Raw genomic sequence first — 13,765 nt, 5'->3', positions numbered from 1 at the left:
GTTTCAGAGCAATGGTATGGGCTGACTCAATCTCTGATTTTCATCTCTCTGGATTTATAACGATGTAGTTGTACCACTGATTAATTAACGTCACTGCTTTTGTGCTGTGATTTGCCACTTGGCCGACTTCAAGCCATATGACGTAACTCCCTGTTAAAAATACTTCGCTCCAAAGCCTTCAAATACTCTTCCAGTTCCTTAGATCAGAAGCCCCTGGAGATTAAGAAATCTTCCATTACCCGAGTTCAGAGTGCCTGGATCACATGTATACTCGAGCATTACTTCACCAAAGAACAGATCGCTTCACGAAAATGGTCTGGAAAAAAAAAATGATGAATGTTGCTGGTTTTGTTCCTGGAACCTGTGTTTATTTAAATTGGCATAAAGTCTGCAACACTTTGGACCGTCGTAAACGCACTGCTTTCCCCTCATGTTGGCAACCAGATGGATTCCTGGCTGCGATGCTTCAATACGACACCTTCGGAAACATTGGTTAAACGTGTAACATATCCCATGACTTGCAGCCAACAAAATTTCGGAGTTTAAAAAATGTTTAACTTTGAAAACATAGAAACATAGAAAATAGGTGCGGGAGGAGGCCATTTGGCCCTTCGAGCCAGCACCGCCGTTCATTGTGATCATGGCTGATCCTCCACATTCAGTAACCCGTGCCTGCCTTTTAGATTTTTTTAGATTTAGAGATACAGCGCGGAAACAGGCCCTTCGGCCCACCGAGTCCGCGCCGCCCAGCGATCCCCGCACATTAACACCATCCCACACAGAATAGGGACAATTTTTACATTTACCCAGTCAATCAACCTACATACCTGTACGTCTTTGGAGTGTGGGAGGAAACCGAAGATCTCGGAGAAAACCCACGCAGGTCACGGGGAGAACGTACAAACTCCGTACAGACGGCGCCCGTAGTCGGGATCGAACCTGAGTCTCAGGCGCTGCATTCGCTGTAAGGCAGAGGGAACGGAGACACGACCCAGAAACAAAGGTCGCGTCTCCGTTCGGAAGAGACAATTTTACAGTTCCCCCCCCACATAACACACAACCACAAAAAAACTCTACATCATACAATTAATACAAAAAACAACAAAAAACACACACAAACGGACTGCAGGCAAGACACAGCCGCTAGGGCAGTGCATTCCACAAGAATATATTAACTATAGATACTGTTTAGAGAACATCAATTAAATTTTAAATGATAGCATCACGATATTTGGGAAATATTCTGCAGCTGAAACAATAGCTATGGACAGAGTGATACAGCATGGAAACAGGCCCTTCAGCCCAACTTGCCCACACCGACCAACATGTCCCATCTACACTAGTCCCACCTGCCTGCGTTTGGTCCATATCCCTCCAAACCTAATCTATCCATGTACATGCTGCGCCACCGTGCCGCCCATATCTTAGGTGTTATGCTGCTCCTAAGCCATTTAGGACTTTATATACAAGAAGGACTTTATAGTCTATCCTGGATCCCACAATGAAGGGAGTATAATACTGGGGTATCACAAAATGCTGGAGTAACTCAGCGGGTCAGGCAGCATCTGACCCGTTGAGTTACTCCAGCATTTTGTGATACCTTCGATTTGTACCAGCATCTGCAGTTATTCTCCTATAATATGTTCCCTTTTCTTGGTGTTTGTTAAAAGCCGGGCCGCGGCATTTTGAATGAGCTGTAACTTGCCGGCGGATTTTGAAGGCAGACGGGTAAATAAGGCATTACAGTAATCAAGTCTGTTGAATAATAAGGGCGTCAAGGGTTAAGGAGAGAAGGCTGGCTGAGATAAGATCAGCAAGTTTGCAGATGATGCAAAAGTGGGTGGTTTTGCAGATAGTGAAGATGGTTGAGAACGATTGCAGCAGGATCTGGATCGATTGGCCAGGTGGGCGGAGGAATGGTTGATGGAATTTAATACAGAGAGGTGTGAGGTGTTGCATTTTGGGACATCTAACAAGGGCAGGACCTACACAGTGAATGGTAGGCCTCTGGGTAGTGTTGTAGAGCAGAGGGATCTAGGAGTGCAGGTGCATGGTTCTTTGAAGGTCGAGTCGCAGGTAGATAAGGTGGTCAAAAAGGCTTTTGGCACTTTGGCCTTCATCAGTCAGAGTATTGAGTATAGAAGTTGGGAGGTCATGTTGCAGTTGTGTAAAACGTTGGTGAGGCTGCATTTAGAATATTGTGCTCAGTTCTGGGCACCACGTTATAGGAAAGATATTGTCAAGCTTGAAAGGGTTCGGAGAAGATTTACGAGGATGTTGCCAGGACTAGAGGGTGTGAGCTATCGGGAGAGGTTGAGTAGGCTGGGTCTCTATTCCCTGGAGCACAGGATGTGATCTTATAGAGGTGTACAAAATCAAGAGAGGAATAGATTGGGTAGATGCAGAGTGTTTTTGCCCAGAATAAGTGAATCGAGGACCAGAGGACATAGGTTTAAGATGAAGGGGAAAAGATTTAATATGAATCTGAGGGGTAGCTTTCTCACACAGAGGGTGGTGGGTGTATGGAATGAGCTGCCAGAGGAGGTAGTTGAGGCAGGGACGCAGGTCACGGGGAGAACGTACAAAAACTCCGTACAGACAGCACCTATGGTCAGGATGGAACCCGGGTCTCTGGCGCTGTGAGGCAGCAACTCTACCGCTGTGCCACCGTGCTACCCAAGAGCATGAAATGGAACTGGAATCTCAGTCCACAAATTATGCAGCAATTCAAAACGTCTTTCAACCAGGAATAAATTTTGCAGCTTGACATCCTGAGACAGAGGCTTTGTGTAATGGGAGCATTAATCAGAAAATCTGCAGGGATAAGCAAACTGGGCTCTCGATTGATGCTCTTTTCTCTCTATTAAAATCAATGTGTAGCCGACACACGCACGCACGCACGCACCCACACACTGCAAGATCTTTTTCAGTCAGAGAGTTGTGAATCTGTGGAATTCTCTGCCTCAGAAGGCAGTGGAGGCCAATTCTCTGGCTGCTTTCAAGAGAGAGCGAGATAGAGTTAAAGATAGCGGAGTCAGGGGGTATGGGGAGAAGGCAGGAACGGGGTACTGATTGAGAATGATCAGCCATGATCACATTGAATGGTGGTGCTGTCTCGAAGGGCTGAATGGCCTCCTCCTGCACCTATTGTCTATTGTCTATTGTCTATTGTCAGCTAAAAGACTATACATGATTACAATGAAGTTGTCCACAGTGTACAGATGCAGGATATAGAATAATGTATGGAGTTTGTACGTTTTACCTGGTGACCACGTGGGTTTTCTCCGGGTGCTCCGGTTTCCACCTACAATCCAAAGACGTGCAGGTTTGTAGGTTTATTGGCTTTGGTAAAGATTGTAAATTGTCCCTAATGTTTCCACGCTGTGAACTAAACTAAACAAATCGCCCATTTGAACAGTCCGCCTGCATAAAATTAACAGCAAATTTTATGCAGTATTTTTAGACTCACTTAAATATTTACTTAGTGTAGGAAAATAACTGCAGATGCTGGTACAAATCAAAGGTATTTATTCACAAAATGTTGGAGTAACTCAGCGGGTCAGGCAGCATCTCAGGAGAGAAGGAATGGGTGACGTTTCAGGTTTTTTCTTTAGATGAGGATTGGCTGGTTCTACGGTCGAGGAAGAAACGGCACGGTGGCGCAGCGGTAGAGTTGCTGCCTTACAGCGAATGCAGCGCCGGAGACTCAGGTTCGATCCTGACTACGGGCGCCGTCTGTACGGAGTTTGTACGTTCTCCCCATGACCTGCGTGGGTTTTCTCCGAGATCTTCGGTTTCCTCCCTCACTCCAAAGACGTACAGGTTTGTAGGTTAATTGGCTGGGCAAATGTAAAAATTGTCCCTAGTGGGTGTAGGATAGTGTTAGTGTGCAGGGATTGCTGGGTGGCTGGGTGGCGCGGACCCGGTGGGCCGAAGGGCCTGTTTCCGCACTGTGTCTCTAAATCTAAAAAGCGGAGGGCTTCAAGAGCATCGACCCGAAACGTCTCGACCCGAAACGTCACCCATTCCTTCTCTCCTGAGATGCTGCCTGACCTGCTGAATTACTCCAGCGTTTTGTAAATAAATACCTTAAATATTTACTTAAGTATAAACCCAAAAAAGAAGCTTTAAATCTCGGTAAAGGTTCCGTGTGTGTGTGTAGGATAGTATTAATGTGCGAAGATCGCTGGTCCATGGTGTCTGATTCAAGTTGGTCCAAGGGTCTCCAATGGGGTAGATGGTGCTCAGGACCACTCTCTAGTTGGTGATAGGATTGTTTTATCAGGAATGTCAGAAATTGAGGGGAGACGTGATAGAATGATGAGTGGTGTAATGGCAACTTTCCGACTTTTCCAGTGACTTATTTTCCACTTGCCACTACTACACAGGAAGTAGTAGTAATCTTACGCAGACCCAATAGAACAGATCTTCCAGTCGTTATTTCCACTTTAATTGGTTGTTTATTGAAGTAGTTTATTGAAGATGAACATACCGGGCTTTCCTTATTCTGCATGCAAGTTGTAGCTGGCTGCTCTGTCCCTGGTCTGGTCCCAGGTCTCAGGTCTGGTGAGAACTGTATGTTCTCCCTCGCTTGTGCCTGCCACGTCCTGTATATATGCCCATATATATACACACACCACCCTGTGCATCTAATTATTGCCCCCAAGTGTTCAAATATAATACGGCAAGATATATCTAGACAAAATAATACAATATGCCAACAGTAGCGAGCCTAAACATCAATGGCTCCCACAAGAGGTATTGATAAGGTGGACATGGATGTGCAGGGATGCAGGGATATGCGCCATGCGCAGGCAGAGAAGAGATGGTCTTGGCATCATGTTCAGCACAGACATAATGAGTATAATGGTCAGTGCAGGACAAAGTCTAGTTTAGTTCGATGAAAGATAGTCCAAGGGTCTCCAATGAGGCAGACGAGTCAGAACTGCTCCGAAGTTGTTGATGGGACGGTTCGGTTCCCTGATAACAGCCGGGAAGAAACTGTCCCTGAACCCGGAGGTGTGCGTTTTCACACTTCTGTACCTCTTGCCCGACGGGAGAGGGGAGAAGAGGGAGTGGCCGGGGTGCGACTGGTCCTTGGAAATGGGGAGGAAGGCAGGAGAATGGGGTTGAGAGGGGGAGATTAGATCAGCCACGATTGAATGGCGGAGTAGACTCGATGGGGCGAAGGGACTTAGCCACTTATGCTGGCCTTGCCTAGGCAGCCTGAAGTGTAGATGGAATCAATGGAAGGGGGGTCGGTCTGAGTTATGGCATCTTCCATTCCATTAAGGTAGAGAATAAATGAGCTTCCAACAGTTGGGTAGATGGCAGGGGTCTTCAGCTTTGCTCTCAGCTCAAGGCACTGCCCCAGCTGTGCATTGCACTCGACTGACCCGCCCCACTGACATGCAATGATAAATTGCCTTTTATTTTAAGAATTGTCAATTTCCCCTCCAGACTCGTAGGTCAGGTAAAGTTACCACACAGTAAATTGATCTTACCTATCAGCTGCTAAATTGGTAATAGTCATGTAAATATAGTCTGCCTCCGTTTCATGAAATCTGTCCCGTTAAAATTTCACTCTGTGAACTTGGAAAGTCTTGTGACATTTTGTTTATGAAAATAGACACGAGTGGGTGTGGGGAGGATGTTATTTACCAGAATGTTGCCTGGGTTTCAGCACTTAAGCTACAGAGAGAGGTTGAACAGGTTGGGTCTTTATTCTTTGGAGCGTAGAAGGTTGAGGGGGGACTTGGTAGAGGTTTATAAAATTTTGAGAGGGACGGACAGAGTTGACGTGGGTCGGCTTTTCCCTTTGAGAGTGGGGAAGATTCCAACAAGGGGACATAGCTTCAGAATTGAGGGACAAAAGTTTAGGGGTAACATGAGGGGTAACTTCTTTACTCAGAGGGTGGTGGCTGTATGGAATGGGCTTCCGGTGGAAGTGGTGGAGGCTGGCTCGATTTTATTATTTAAGAGTAAATTGGATAGGTATATGGATAAGAGGGGATTGGAGGGTTATGGTCTGAGTGCAGGTAGATGAGACTAGGTCAGGGAAAGTGGTCGGCATGGACTGGTAGGGCCGAACGGGCCTGTTTCCGTGCTGTAGTTGTTATATGGTTATATGGTTATATGGTTTCCACTAGAGGGAGAGACCGGGAGCAGAGGTCACGGCCTCAGGAGAATACTAGACTAAGTGGACGCGTTGGGCCCAAACCTCTCCTGCATTGGTGCAGCACTCTCTCCTCCCCCCCTCCCCCTCCCTTCTCCTCCTCTTCCCCTCTTCCCCTCCCCCTCCTCATCACCCTCCCCCACCTCCCTCCAGCCCCCTCCCCCCCTTCCCCTCCCCCTTCCCCACCCCCCTTCCCCTCCCCCTTCCCCTCCCCCTTCCCCTCCCTCCTCTCCTTCCCCCCTACCTCCCTAGGAGATAGATTTAAACTTTTAAAATGTGAATAAATTAAAAAATATAACACCGATTTCAATGGAACGTCTTCCATTAGCACCAAAGGGATGACGGTGAGTAAGGTGGGCCTAAAATTGTCGCGCTATCGTGTACCGTTTTGGCTGTAGTTCAGGAACAAACAACCAAACAAACGAGAGTTTTAGTACAAAGATGGCGGCACAGTGGCGCAGCGGTAGAGTTGCTGCCTCACAGCACCGGAGACCCGGGTTCCATCCTGACTACGGTTGCTGTCTGTACGGAGTTTGTACGTTCTCCCCGTGACCTGCGTGGGTTTTCTCTGGGTGCTCCGGTTTCCTCCCACACTCCAAACACGTGCAGGTTTGTAGGTTAATAGGGTTCTGTAAATTGTCCCTCGTGTGTGGGTCAGATCTCGTGATCGCTGGTCGGCGTGCTCTCAGTGGGCATGTGGGCCTGTTTGCACGCCGGATCTCTAAACCTAATACTATCTCAAATAAAACCAGACGATCTTAATTTTTGGAAACTGTAGATTTCTTTGCTAATAATGTCCAGTTTATTGTTCGACACGATTCCCTGTACTTGATCTGCCTGACTTGATGCAATGATTTTTCAGCATTTCTCACCTAAACCACAAGAGGGAGCAGTGTTTGGAGACGAGGTACTTTGTACAGGTTGAACCATAAAGTCATAGGAGCAGAATTAGGCCATTCAGCCCATCGAGTCAACCTCGCTCATCATAGCTGATCTAATTTTACCTCTCCTGCCTTCTACCCGTATCCTTTGACACCGTTCTTATCAAGAACCTATTAATCCCCCTGCTTCAATAATACCCAATGACTTGGCCTCCACTGCCATGAACAGTTCAATAATAATAATAATAAATGTTATTTGTCATATGTAGGTTGGCACAGGGTCAACGATACAATGAAATGTATTTGACAAGACAACGGGTCACCTCAGCAGTAATATTCCAAGGATAAATAAGATTTAAAAAATGACATTAGTAAGGTAAAAAGACAATATTAAAAATAGGTAAAAAGACAATATTAAAAATAATCAACATATATGATGTGAAATGTGTTTATGAGTTCAGAAGCCTGATGGCCTGATGGTAGAAACTGTTCTTAAGTCTGGTGGTACGCGCAGCCATACTCCTGTATCGTCTGCCTGACGGTAACAAGGAGAACAGCCTGCGTGCTGGGTGGCTGTGGTCCTTGATGATGCTGCGTGCCTTCCGCAGGCACCGCCGGTAGAGAATGTCCTGAATGGCCGGGAGACAGTTGCCAGTGGTGTGCTGTGCCGTCTTCACCACTAACTCTCTGTGGTGATTTGTGGCCGTGGGCAGAACAGTTCCCGTACCAGACTGTAATGCAGCCCGTCAGCAGGCTCTCGATGGTGCATCTGTAGAAGTTTGTGAGGATGCTGGCGTTCATGCCAAACTTCCACAGTCTTCTCAGGAAAAAGAGCCGCTGGTGGGGCCTTCTTTGTTATTGTGTCCGTGTGCAGTGTCCAGGAAAGGTCCTCAGTGATGTGCACACCGAGGAACTTAAAGCTGCTGACCCTTTCAACCTCAGCATCACCGATGTGGATGGGGAGGTGTCCATGTTCGCAAGTGATAGGAGCAGAATAAGACCACTCGGCCCATCGTCTACTCCGCCATTCAATCGTGGCTGATCTATCTCTCCTTCTCAACCAACCCCATTCTCCTGCCTACTCCCCATGTTCTCCCCTGTCTGGGTGCGGCCATGTGAGTAAAGTGCCCTGTGAGTAAAGTGCGAGTCTTTGGCTGCGAGTCTTCGGCCAGGAGACTGAGGGAGGAGGCCACACCAAACGCCGGAGAGGGAGAGACTACAGAAGGAAATGCCAAGCAAGCTGATTCAGTGTGACCATCGCCCGGCGCGGCTCGGCCGCGGGACTTTTCATCGCCCGGCGCGGCTCGGCCGCGGGGCCTTCCATCGCCCGGCGCGGCTCGGCCGCGGGACTTTTCATCGCCCGGCGCGGCTCGGCCGCGGGGCCTTTCATCGCCCGGCGCGGCGTGACTGCGGGACTTTCCCGGCACGGCTCGGCCGCGGGACCTTTCATCGCCCGGCGCGGCTCGCCCGCGGGGCCTTCCATCTCCTTGCGGGGGCTGCGCGAGTCGGGAGCCTCGGCAGAAGTCGAACTATCTGTCCGTGGGAGAAGCATGGGGGAAGAGAGAATTTTTTTTTTTGCCTTCCATCACAGTGAGGGGGTGTCTGGAGGAGTCACTGTGATGGATATTTGTGTTAAAATTCGTGTGTCTTGTGTCTTTTACTCTGTACTGTTGTGGCCGCCTGGCAAATGATTTTCGTTCAATTCATTTTGAATGACAATAAAGGTAATTCAGATTCAGATTCAGATTCAGATGCTTGCAGGATGTGGGAGGTCAAGGACACTGCTGGTGCCTCTGGCGGCTACAAGTGCGAGAAGTGTGTCCAGGTACAGCTCCTGGAGGACCGTGTTGGGGAACTGGAGAAGCAAGTGGGTGACCTCAAGTTCGTCCGAGAGACTGAGTCGTTCCTGGACAAGTCCTACAGTGAGATTGTTAGACCGAAGGTACTGGAAGAGAGAAGGTGGGTGACGGTGAGAAAGGGAAGGAAACACGGAATGCAAAGGTCCCCGGGCGTTGTGCCTCTTGAGAACAGGTTCACCCACTTGGAAGCTGTCGGGGAAGAAGACGTTGCCACACTGAGCGGCAGACTGGCCTGCGAAGCAAAACGTGCTGTTGAGCCAAAACCAAAGAGGCCGACGTCAGGCAAGGCCGCGGTAGTAGGAGACTCCATTGTGAGAGGTACGGACAGGGGTTTCTGCGGCATCAGGCGATGATTCGAGGATGGTGTGCTGCCTCCCTGGTGCCAGGATCCAGGATGTCACGGACAGACTGCAGGAAATCCTCAAGGGCGAAGGTGGTGAACAGCCGGAAGTGGTAATGCATGTTGGCACAAACCATGTCGGAAAGAAGGGGATGGATATTCTGCAGCGTGACTTCAGAGAGCTCGGGAAAATGCTGAAAAGCAGGACCTCCAGGGTGGTTATCTCCGGTTTGCTTCCAGTTCCTCGTGCTGGTGAGAACAGGAACAGGGAGATACAGGACCTGAATGTGTGGCTGAGGAACTGGTGCAGGGGGCAGGGATTTAGATTCTTAGATCACTGGGATCTGTTTTGGGGTAAGGGGGAATTGTACGAAAGAGACGGATTGCACCTTAACAGGTGGGGGACCAGCATTCTGGCAGGCAGGTTTACCACTGCTACACGGGTGGGTTTAAACTAAATAAGGGTCAAATGTGATAGTCAAGGATGGAGTTAAAGGGAAAGGGAGTAAAGGGATAGTTAATGACCCCAGAATTATCGGGAAAGAAAACTCACAAAGGGATAGGAGAGTATGGCCAAGTGTAATAGGGATCGATGTGAAGGGTGAGATGAGCAAGGAATTAAAAGTCTTGTATATGAATGTGCGAAGTATAAGAAGTAAAGTAGATGAGCTTGAGGCTCAGTTAGAGGTTGGTAGATATGACATTGTGGGGATTACAGAGACGTGGCTGCAGGAGGATCGGGCCTGGGAACTGAATATTCAGGGTTATACGTCCTATAGAAAGGACAGGCAGGTGGGCAGAGGGTAGCTCTGTTGGTGAGGGATGAAATTCAGTCTCTTGCGAGGGGTGACATTGGGACTGACGAAGTAGAGTCACTGTGGATAGAGTTGAGGAATTGTAAAGGCAAGAAGACACTAATTGGTGTTATCTACAGACCCCCAAATAGTAGCCCGGATGTAGGGTGTAAGATGCAGCAGGAGTTAAAACTGGCATGTAACAAAGGTAATGCCACTGTGGTTATGGGGGATTTCAATATGCAGGTAGACTGGGAAAATCAGGTTGGTTCTGGACCCCAAGAAAGAGAGTTTGTAGAGTGCCTCTGAGATGGATTCTTAGAGCAGCTTGTAATGGAGCCTACCAGAGAAAAGGCAATTCTGGATTTAGTGTTGTCCAATGAACCAGGTTTGATAAGAGAACTCGAGGTAAAGGAACCACTTGGAGGTAGTGATCATAATATGATTAGTTTTAATCTGCAATTTGAGATGGAGAAGGTTAAATCGGAAGTGTCAGTGTTAACGTTGAACAAAGGGGACTATGAAGGCATGAGAGAGGAGCTGGCCAAGGTCGACTGGAAAGGGATCCTAGCAGGAATGACGGTGGAACAGCAATGGCAGGGATTTCTGGGCATAATCCGGAAGACGCAGGATCATTTCATTCATTCCAAAAAGGAAGAAAGATTCTAAGGGGAGTAGGAGGCAACCGTGGCTGACAAGGGAAGTTAGGGATGGAATAAAACTAAAGAAAAGATGTATAACACAGCAAAGAGTAGCGGGAAACCAGAGGATTGGGAAACTTTCATAGGACAACAGGAGGTAACAAAACGGGCAATACGGGCTGAAAAGATGAAGTACGAGGAGAAGCTGGCCAACAATATAAAGAAGGACAGTAAAAGCTTCTTTAGATATGTTAAGAGAAAAAGAGTAGCAAAGTCAAATGTGGGTCCCTTGAAGGCAGACACGGGTGAAATTATTATGGGTGACAAGGAAATGGCAGAAGAGTTGAACAGGTACTTCGGATCTGTCTTCACTAAGGAAGACACAAACAATCTCCCAGATGTACTAGTGGATAGAGGATCTAGGGGGGTAGAGGAACTGAAAGAAATTCTCATTGGGCGAGAAACAGCTATTCTAGAATTTAGTGTCCATTTTTGTAATCCAGCATCTGTAGTTCCTTGTTTCTATATTCTGAATTATGAAAGTTGCACAGATCCCTGTTTTTTTGCAGAGTGGAAGAAGGGTCCTGACCTGAAACGTCACCTATCCATCGTCTCCAGAGATGCTGCCTGACCCGCTGAGTTACTCCAGCACACTGTGAAACGTCACCTATCCATGTTCTACAGAGATGCTGCCTGGCCCGCTGAGTTACTCCAGCACTCTGTGAAACGTCACCTATCCATGTTCTACAGAGATGCTGCCTGGCCCGCTGAGTTACTCCAGCACTCTGTGAAACGTCACCTATCCACGTTCTCCAGAGATGCTGCCTGACCCGCTGAGTTACTCCATCACTTTGTGTTCTTTTTTTTGGTAAACCAGCATCTGCAATTCCTTATTTCTATACTCTGATACTATGAACGTTTCAGTGATCCCTTTGAGTTGAGCGATCTGAAGAAGGGTCTCGACCCGAAACGACACATGTCCACATTCTCCACAGATGCTGCCTGACCCGCTGAGTTACTCCAGCATTTTGTGTCTTCCCTTGGTAAACCAGCATCTGCTGTTGCTGTTTCTCCCTCTGGTGTGTGTCACTAAAGGGGTTACATACTCAAGGTTGTGAACCCACAAAAGGATTTAAAAAAAAACCATGGTCATCTATATAGAGGGTGCTGCACCAATGCAGGAGAGGTTTGGGCCCAACTAGTCAATTGTGTGAAGACGGGTAGACGCACAAAGTCTCTTGCCCAGAGTAGGGGAATCGAGAACCAGGGGACATAGGTTTAAGGTGAGGGGAGAAAGATTTGATAGGAGCCTGAAGGCAGGAGAATGGGGTTAAGAGGGAAAGCTAGATCAGCCACGATTTGATGGTGGAGTAGTCTTGATGGGCCGAATGGAACTTATGAAGTTATGGAACTTATTAGGAACTTATGAATGATGATCAATGAAAGGTGGAGCCTACAATGGTCCATTGTTGGCTGTGGGGAACTTATGAATGATGATCAAAGTGGAGCCTACAATGGTCCATTGTTGGCTGTGGGGAAGGTGATAACGAGTTGTACCAACTGAAACTCCGCAGAAAGACAGACGACCACCAGGGTGGGGGAGGGTCGGAGAGAGAGGGGATGTGAGGTGACTTGAAGTTAGAGAAATCAATATTCAACAATGATCTATTTGTCAGGCAAATCAATAACCATCTATACACCCTGACTTGCAAAATGAAAGTCAAGCTAATTTTAATTGAAACATTTAATTGGGAAGATAAAATATGTGATTTATTCTTTTTGGAAGAAATGCAACAAATAAGCAGTAGCCAGTGATTGAATCTTTAAATATATTTATTTTTAGTAAAAATGAGAAACCTGGCAAATATATGAAATAAATGGGGGAAAAAAAATCACAGAATGTCAATTGTACAAGTCTGCAACATTTGTTGATCAATCCTGATTACCAAGGAAAACTAAAGGATAGTTGCTCTTTGCAAAGACAATATGTCATAGGGAGTTGAATTAGGCCATTCGGCCCAGCCAGTCTACTGCGCCATTCAATCATGGCTGATCTATCTCTCCCTCCTAACCCCATTCTCCTGCCTTCTCCCCATAACCCCTGACACCTGTGCTGGCTCGAAGGGCCGAATGGCCTCCTCCTGCACCTATTGTCTATTGTCAAAAGCTTTTCACTGTACACTCGGTACATGCGACAATAAACTATAAATGGAAGTCTCCATTTGGGTGGATGGATGCAACTTCACTTCCACTCAAGTAGTTTGACGCAGTTCAAGACGTTGAAGACGACTTTATCTGCACCCACCCCTATACTTAACCGTAACCATTTATCTTCCCCACTACCTGGGCACCTTAGCAACAGCATATGCCAGCCACACAGAGCACTGAAGCAAACTACCAAAGGTACAAAATTGCCAATTGCCAAAAAAGAGCGGCACGGTGGCGCAGCGGTAGAGTTGCCGACTCACAGCTCCAGAGACCCGGGTTCCATCCTGACTACGGGTGCTGTCTGTACGGAGCTCGTACGTTCTCCCCGTGACCTGCGTAGTTTTTCTCCAGGTGCTCCGGTTTCCTCCCACACTCCGAAGACGCGCAGGTTTGCTTTGGTTTAAAAAAAATCTTAATTGTCCCTCGTGTGTGTAGGATAGTGAGAGCATACAGGTTTAGATTTTTTTAGATTTAAAGCTACAGCGCGGAAACAGGCCCTTCGGCCCACCGGGTCCGTGCCGCCCAGCGATCCTCGCACACTAACACTGTCAACACTATCCTACACACACTAGGGACAATTTTTTAAAAACATTTGCCCAGCCAATTAACCTACATACCAGCCAATTAACCCCGCACTTGCGGGGGCTGTGCGTGTCATTTGCCTCGGTAGGGGTCGAGCTGTCTGTCCGTGGGTGCGGGGGGGAAGAGAGTGGAAGTTTTGTTGCCCTCCATCACAGTGAGGGGGTGTTTGGAATCACTGTGATGGATGTTTGTGTTGGGGTCGGGTGTCCTGTGTTCTTTTTTTCTTTTTTGCTGTGTCTTGTGACTGCTGAAATTTCGTTCGGTATTTATACCGAATGACAATAA

Source organism: Rhinoraja longicauda, chromosome 3, assembly GCF_053455715.1.
Source record: "Rhinoraja longicauda isolate Sanriku21f chromosome 3, sRhiLon1.1, whole genome shotgun sequence".
Lineage (NCBI taxonomy): Eukaryota > Metazoa > Chordata > Chondrichthyes > Rajiformes > Arhynchobatidae > Rhinoraja > Rhinoraja longicauda.
Note: the sequence above shows the minus strand (reverse complement) of the source record.